Source organism: Acyrthosiphon pisum, chromosome A2 (genome assembly GCF_005508785.2).
Source record: "Acyrthosiphon pisum isolate AL4f chromosome A2, pea_aphid_22Mar2018_4r6ur, whole genome shotgun sequence".
Lineage (NCBI taxonomy): Eukaryota > Metazoa > Arthropoda > Insecta > Hemiptera > Aphididae > Acyrthosiphon > Acyrthosiphon pisum.
The window spans coordinates 73,161,980-73,169,125 of record NC_042495.1 but is presented as its reverse complement, the minus strand read 5'-3'; positions in this window follow the sequence as shown (position 1 = coordinate 73,169,125).

Sequence of the window (7,146 nt, the reverse complement as noted above, 5' to 3'; positions counted from 1 at the left end):
ATTTTAATAATTCACAAGTAAACATATTTCTGGCTACAACATTTTGGCGCCCCTAAAATACTGGCGCCCGGGGCAGTTGTACCGAGGGCCCCCCCCCTAAATGCAGCTCTGGAACAGGCCTACCTTTTTTAGATATTGGTTCACCCTCGAATTGATGGTTGAAGCTGTCTGACTACTCTTGTAAATGTAGAAAAAAATATATATGCATAATTTAAGCATAAAAAACTATACACATTAGTCTTAACGAAAAACATTGAATCATGGATATACTTTTGCAGGTGTCAGTTTAATACAATACAATTTTAACTGTGTACATTTCTGTTTTATTTAAATAAACTTGTATGATGAGATGTATTTTAGCTCAATGAAATGTAGATAAGATGCTGTTCCTACCTGCAGTCGTACTCGTGCATGCGACCATAATATTATAATAATATATGTACAATATGTATATATATGTGATTTGTAAATCGTTATCTCGCACGTCTCAACGAATGGATATTTCTTATAGTTGCTTGTGATTATTTTACTTGTGCTTACTGTTTGCATGTTATGTTTACGTACTAGCCTAGCTTACTTAATTTACTTACTAATGATATCTTTTTTAGTTTTATGCCAACAGTAGCACAGATTAAAATACCTATCGTCATAATATGCGATTTTATATGTTTTTTTTTTATTATTAGGTTTGAGACTTTGAGGACTGAGTTTGTTAGCTTGTAGGTTGGTAGGATTGGTACCAGTGGCGTGCGCAGAATTTTTCAGTGGGGGGGGGGACTTGAAAATTAGATACAATTTTATTTTTATTGTGTCCAGTCTAATAATTTCAGACGTTTATTTGAGGTATTTTAAAATGTAACTTCTCAACTTTTCTGGTAGAAAAAATGCTCCGATCATAAACTTCAATGCCTGATGTATGTTTTTGAAAGCAAATTAGATCTAGTTGGTACTTTCAGGAGGTCGAAATTTAAAATGCTCAGTGCTTTTAAAATAATTGGAGAAAAAAATGAAAATGTATTAAATTTGTTTTGTAACCATGGTTACAATCTGCAGATTGGTTATACCGTCCTTTCTTAGATTGTATTTGATTAATTAAATTTTTTTTCTTCTATAAATATCAATAAAAAAATATTTATCCGGTCAAAAAGCTTAAAAATGTAATACTTACGTAAGTTTTTATTATAGCTAAAATATTAACGATACATACATGCATAGTTATTTTTAATAAGCATTTAAAGTTCAAATTTCGTCAAAACTACAGTTAATTTGTAGTTCAAAACTTATAAAATATTAAATGTGTAAAACTAAGGCTAGTCAATTTAATACAAGTAGTTCATACTTTTACCGTAAAATTACAGATAATTTTAGAAAAATTGGTATGCAAATACTATGTTTTTTTCCAACAATTAATTCATTCTGGTAAGACGTATATGGAATTAACGTCTTGCTTATTTTAGTTGATAGTTGAAACTGTATAGTGGGGACGGCTGGTACGACCGGTTAAGAACACGTGTATCTGTAGCAAGGGTTTTGCGCACTACAAACCCGGGTGGTCACCCATCCGAGAACTGGTGGCAGCGGCCGTTGCTTATTCTCAATCATGTCGCGTGATTGATTTCAGCCACTGTGTCGCGCCGAGCCGCATTATATGTTTCAATAAGGTGCAATAATATGTTGTAAATATTTATTGATACTTACTTTAACTGCTCTCAGATTGAAACAACAAATATTCTATAAAATTGCATTTGTAAAAACTTAGTTGTATGTCATAATATAAAAAATATATTAATTATTACTTGGCATGGCTTGATGGATGTAATCTGTCACGCAGCGTGATTAAGGGTAAGTAACGTCCGCTACCACTAGTTCCCGGATGGGTGATCACCCGGGCTTGTAGTGGCAAGAACCTTGCCAACCATTCTAAACGTACCACCCATACCAACCCTACCAACCGTAATCCCTATACAATAGCCAATTGCCATAGATGCCGGGTTCAAGTTTAATAAAATTAAAAATATTTGGCATTACTTCATATTATGATCATATTGTTATTTATTTATTTATTTATTTATAAGTATATAAAGGCTGAAAGGCTATTTAAAAATACAATGGCTATGATAATATTATAGGTAATAATATACTCATTACAGAAATAGTGATAAATATAACAGTTGTAAGTCTAGGGTGTGGATTTTTATGCATTAAAAATTCAAAAATATGTAATTAAAAATACAAGATATGTAAAAAAAAATTATAAAATGAGCATATTAAATAATTACGTAAATATAAATTATACAACACTACATTATATTATTATTTTATTAACATTACTTAGGGATACATTAAAATTAAGTATTTATTCATTGGAGTTAGGATATACTTCGCCGTCAACAAAACAATTGACAATCATATACTTTTTTAAGTTGGCAAAAGTAAATTGACGTCGATTAGGACACAATATGTTTTTATAGCGGCTAAAAGACCTTTCCACGTCGACGGAATTTTTAGGAGAAAATTTAAAAGCCCCTAATTCAGCAAGACTAAATTGAAAAGAAGTTTGCGTATCGCTGCCGTTGTGAATGTTTGCTTCAAGCTTCAAGTGTTTTTAAACCTGAGTTTTTACTAAATACTTGTTCAAATTTTTTCTTAATTTTTATTAGGACCTCCCCAGGGGCTTCTTTTAATTTACTTTTATCGAAACGCGTATAGCGATAACTATAGGCCGATAACGTGTGAACTATGAATTAATGTCAGTGGACTATAATGGACTAATAATAGTCGCAACTCGTGATTATAATATTAGCACACGGACAGATTGGAGAAGATAACAACACACAATATAAAACGGCGATACATTACTAATTTTGTAAATAGCTCAATATTTAACAAAAATATGTAATACAAGTAAAATACGTAATTCAGATTAAATATGTAAAAACATGCAATATCAACCATAGCTTAAAATAATTAGATAGTCCTGTAACATATTTCTATAAAGGAATCATTCGTGACAAATATGTAAATAAATACAAATCCGCACCCTCGTTATAACATTAAAATAATATTTTAAGTAAATTTAAATAATATACTATAATAGTAGTGGGGAGCAGCTAACGTGAGTTCCATGATATATTTTATTATTTTTTTATGCATAAAAAATATCTATACATTACTTATACATAAATATTTACTTAAAATATTTCATTATATTTCTTATAATCATTCTTTTCTGAAAATGATAAGTTACAAATAATAAAAAATTGTGTTACCTACTCAGATCAAAAAAGAATATTAGGTACCTAATGATAATAAGATTTACCAACATTATTTTACATTTATACTATAGAACAAATTGAATAAAAAAACTTTTGTAAGATCATGAATAAATAATATATGAGAAAACTAAAACGCAACAAAGTTATAATTATATTATTGTAATATATGACGTAGGTATATCAACATAATATAACAAAATAATAAATTCACATTAAAATAGTATGTAACAATCGTTTATTGTAAAATGCATTTTAAATTACTAACTAACTGCCTTCGGATCACTGGATATAATGCAAAGATTCTTTTCAAGAGAAATAAAAAATATTGACAATTTCTAACCATGTGATTTGAACTAATAATGCATTGACAAGACGTATAGATAATTATGAATTGTGATTTTAATAGAATTCTTGAGCAAATAAAAATATGTTTTATTGAAATAACTTGTATACACAACTTTTTATTAACATACTTAGATTCTATAACTTTAAAAATGTCATATTATCAGCTAAAATGAAAAACCTTAAAATATAATGAATAAACTTCATGTGATTTACATAAATAAATTGAAGAAGTCGAATTAAAATGCAAAAATGACTTTACAGATTCTCCTCGTATCTATAATTTTATGTAAATATACTTAATGGAAAAATACTACACATAAATTGACTAAAATACGCCTAATAAGAAATACAGTCTAAGATTGGAAATATATTTTTAAACTCTTTACACATTTATACGTAGACTACAAATTTATCAAGGTTTTTTAGATTCACAGGAGTAATACATTTTACAATAATGTGTTTTTTTTCGATCATCATTTTTAAGAGTAGGAGGGTTTGAAACATCGTATATACCTTCTCTATAAATTTATATTAGACACTAATGGTACTTTACAGAAGTCATTTATGGAATTTCATAGTAGTTTTTCTGTAAATTCCAAAAAAATTACCGAAAAACTATTGTGAAAACAATGCAATTGTTTTAAAAAGTTATATTTATGTATCGAATTTGTTAATATTATATATTATTATTAGATAAACATTTTAAAAAACCATAAATTAGATTCCTGCTTGAAATAACAATTTTGAAATTAGTTTTGTAGAATTAAAATTGACGGTGGTTCAGAAGAAAATCATTTTAGGAATCCCCCTGAAAACTAATACAACATTTAAATTATTTGATCGTGCATCATTTTCAAAATAATAGATTTATCACGTTTTACTTGCTTATTTAAAAAAAAAAAAAACGGGAACAACACTTTAATCTTTAAGGTAGATATTGAGGTTTCTTATAATTAGATTTAGTTATAGTACTTTGGGAGGGTTTTCTATTTTGCTATCAAAAATTGATCTTTTGTATAAACTTGAAATTTTTACCAATTATTAAATAAATTATTAAATATATTTTTTTTATAAGAATTTTAAGTTCAAATTTCGACGCGTAAAGATCATGAAAATGTGCAAATTATTTTGTATGAGAAATTCATAAAAGTGTTTGTTTTTAAATCTAATATTTGAAAATATAATACAATATTCCTTATAAGTTTGTCTACCTTTATCAAAAAAAAAAAAAAATGTCTACAAAAAAAGTCAAGTTTAATTTTTATGAGCGTTTGAGGTTCATATTTTTACAACATTGGATACCTACTCGATTTCTCATGTAGCGATTTTATTATTTTGTTGTTATTCAAAAAAAAAATAACTGTAAATACATGAAAATTTCACTGAATGTTTATATTCTCATTTTCTATACACGATACAATTTTTAAAAATATTTGACTCATTTTAAGCTGTTAACGGAAAATTTCAAATTTAAATTTTTTAGTTTTTTTTTTTTTATAAATACCGATACAATGTTATTTATTGAGTAAAAAAGCGTGAAAAATTAATACAAGGCTCCTGCTATTTTGTCACAATCGTAGATGAAAAATATTAAAATACATGTGCACGTTTTTTCTTTATGTAATCGTTTAAAGTTCAAATGTTGACGTGTTTTATCAAATTTAATATTTACAAATTATTTAGTTTATTTATAAAATATTCAACTTTTATGACTAAGGATTAAAAATGTAAAGCAAAGTTCCACGTAAATAGGTTAAATATAAATTACCCTATTCAAAATTATATCATAAAATATACTTAGTAACATCATAGGCTGACTGACCGTCTTCGCTCAGAATCGTTTTTTTGTCTCTCGATATTATATTATCATGGAATTGTAATTTAACACAATCAATTACAGTGACCCACTTCTAACCTACTGTATAGCAGAGCGACAACCACTTGCCCACTTTTTTTTATATTAAAAACTTAGGTTTAAAAATATACTTGAAAGTTTAATATTATAAGATTCATCATAAGTTTTTATTACTTCCTAAAATTTGAAAAAAAAGGTAAGGGTAAATCCTTACATTTTTTATGAGAGTTTGAAGTTTAAATTTTGGTGACATTGGATATTTAAACGAATCTTAATGGTTTTTTCTCTAATGATTTTAGTTATTATGTTGGAAAAAAAATAATCTTGGAAACGTGATATTCTCGTATTGGTGTTTATTATTATTTTGAATTCACAATGCAATTTTATAAATATTCAGATCTATTTAAAGCTATTCACGCCGTTCTATACATTGATATTGACTTATCTATTAGCTATAAGCTAATAGTTTACAATATAATATTGCAATAATTAAATTAAATAATATTTGCTATGTTTTTGTTAAAAATAAGTTAATCTATCCTATTCGTAAATGTAGTAAAGTTTTCTTGATACCTCCGTGTCTTAAGGAACCGAAAAAAATATTTGACATATCAAAACTTTAAGTTCATGAAGCGATTCAAAATATACCTAATATTTTAAATAAAAAGTATGTTTATTTTAACAGAAATCATTATTTATAATTTACAATTTATTCATAATATGTATGTAATTAGTAATTACTTATATTGTATAGGCACATGTACTAGTAAATATTTTTATTTATAATAAGCACATATTATTTTCTATATATTATGTAGAAAATCTGTCATGATTTTCTACATCCATAGAATTTTTTGTTTTTGTTTATTACTAGTAGTGCATAAAATTACCTAAAATATTATGTGAAGAAAAACATTGAACGTTAAGCATCAATAAAATTATAAATCAATGATATATAACATTCAACAGTATTATATTAGCCCTATCGTTTAGCATGTACTATGTCGCTACTTTATGTAATCTGTCATACTTTCAAGTTAGTGAATAAGCGGTGGGTACTGGATGACTAGGTAGTAGAAAAATTTAAGCACGTAAGTCCAATGCTTAGGAGTTAGGACTACATATTTTGTTGTCTCCGTCTTACACACGCACGACATAGCATATTGTCGTTCACTAGTTTCAATAGTATGCTATTAGTTTTAATACTAGAGTGTCTAAGATCTCTAAGATTTCCGTCTTAGGAAATCTGTGCTTGAGCGTTGCCGATTTTTCGACATTTTCATTTTCAAGCAAGAATTCTCATATCTCCCTTGAAAATTAAAATATCGAATAAAAGCCAACGCTTAAGCACCTAAAAAATTGATAATAGGTCAAATCACTCTATAGATCACTCTATAATATCAAAACTAACAGCACACTATTGAAACTAGTGAACGAAAATTTGTTGTCGTATGAGCATATGACAGAGACAACAAATGCATGGGTAGCATCCTCCTTATAATCGGGACTGAAAAATAAATTGGACAAACTGAAACTTCGAGATACTTGGAATTTGAGACCCACAGTCTTGGATAAGAATCTATTTAAGTGTTCTAAAATTTATCATAAAGTTAAAATATTATAAAACATCCATTACAGTGTAGTTGACTTACTTAATATAAGTGGGTACAC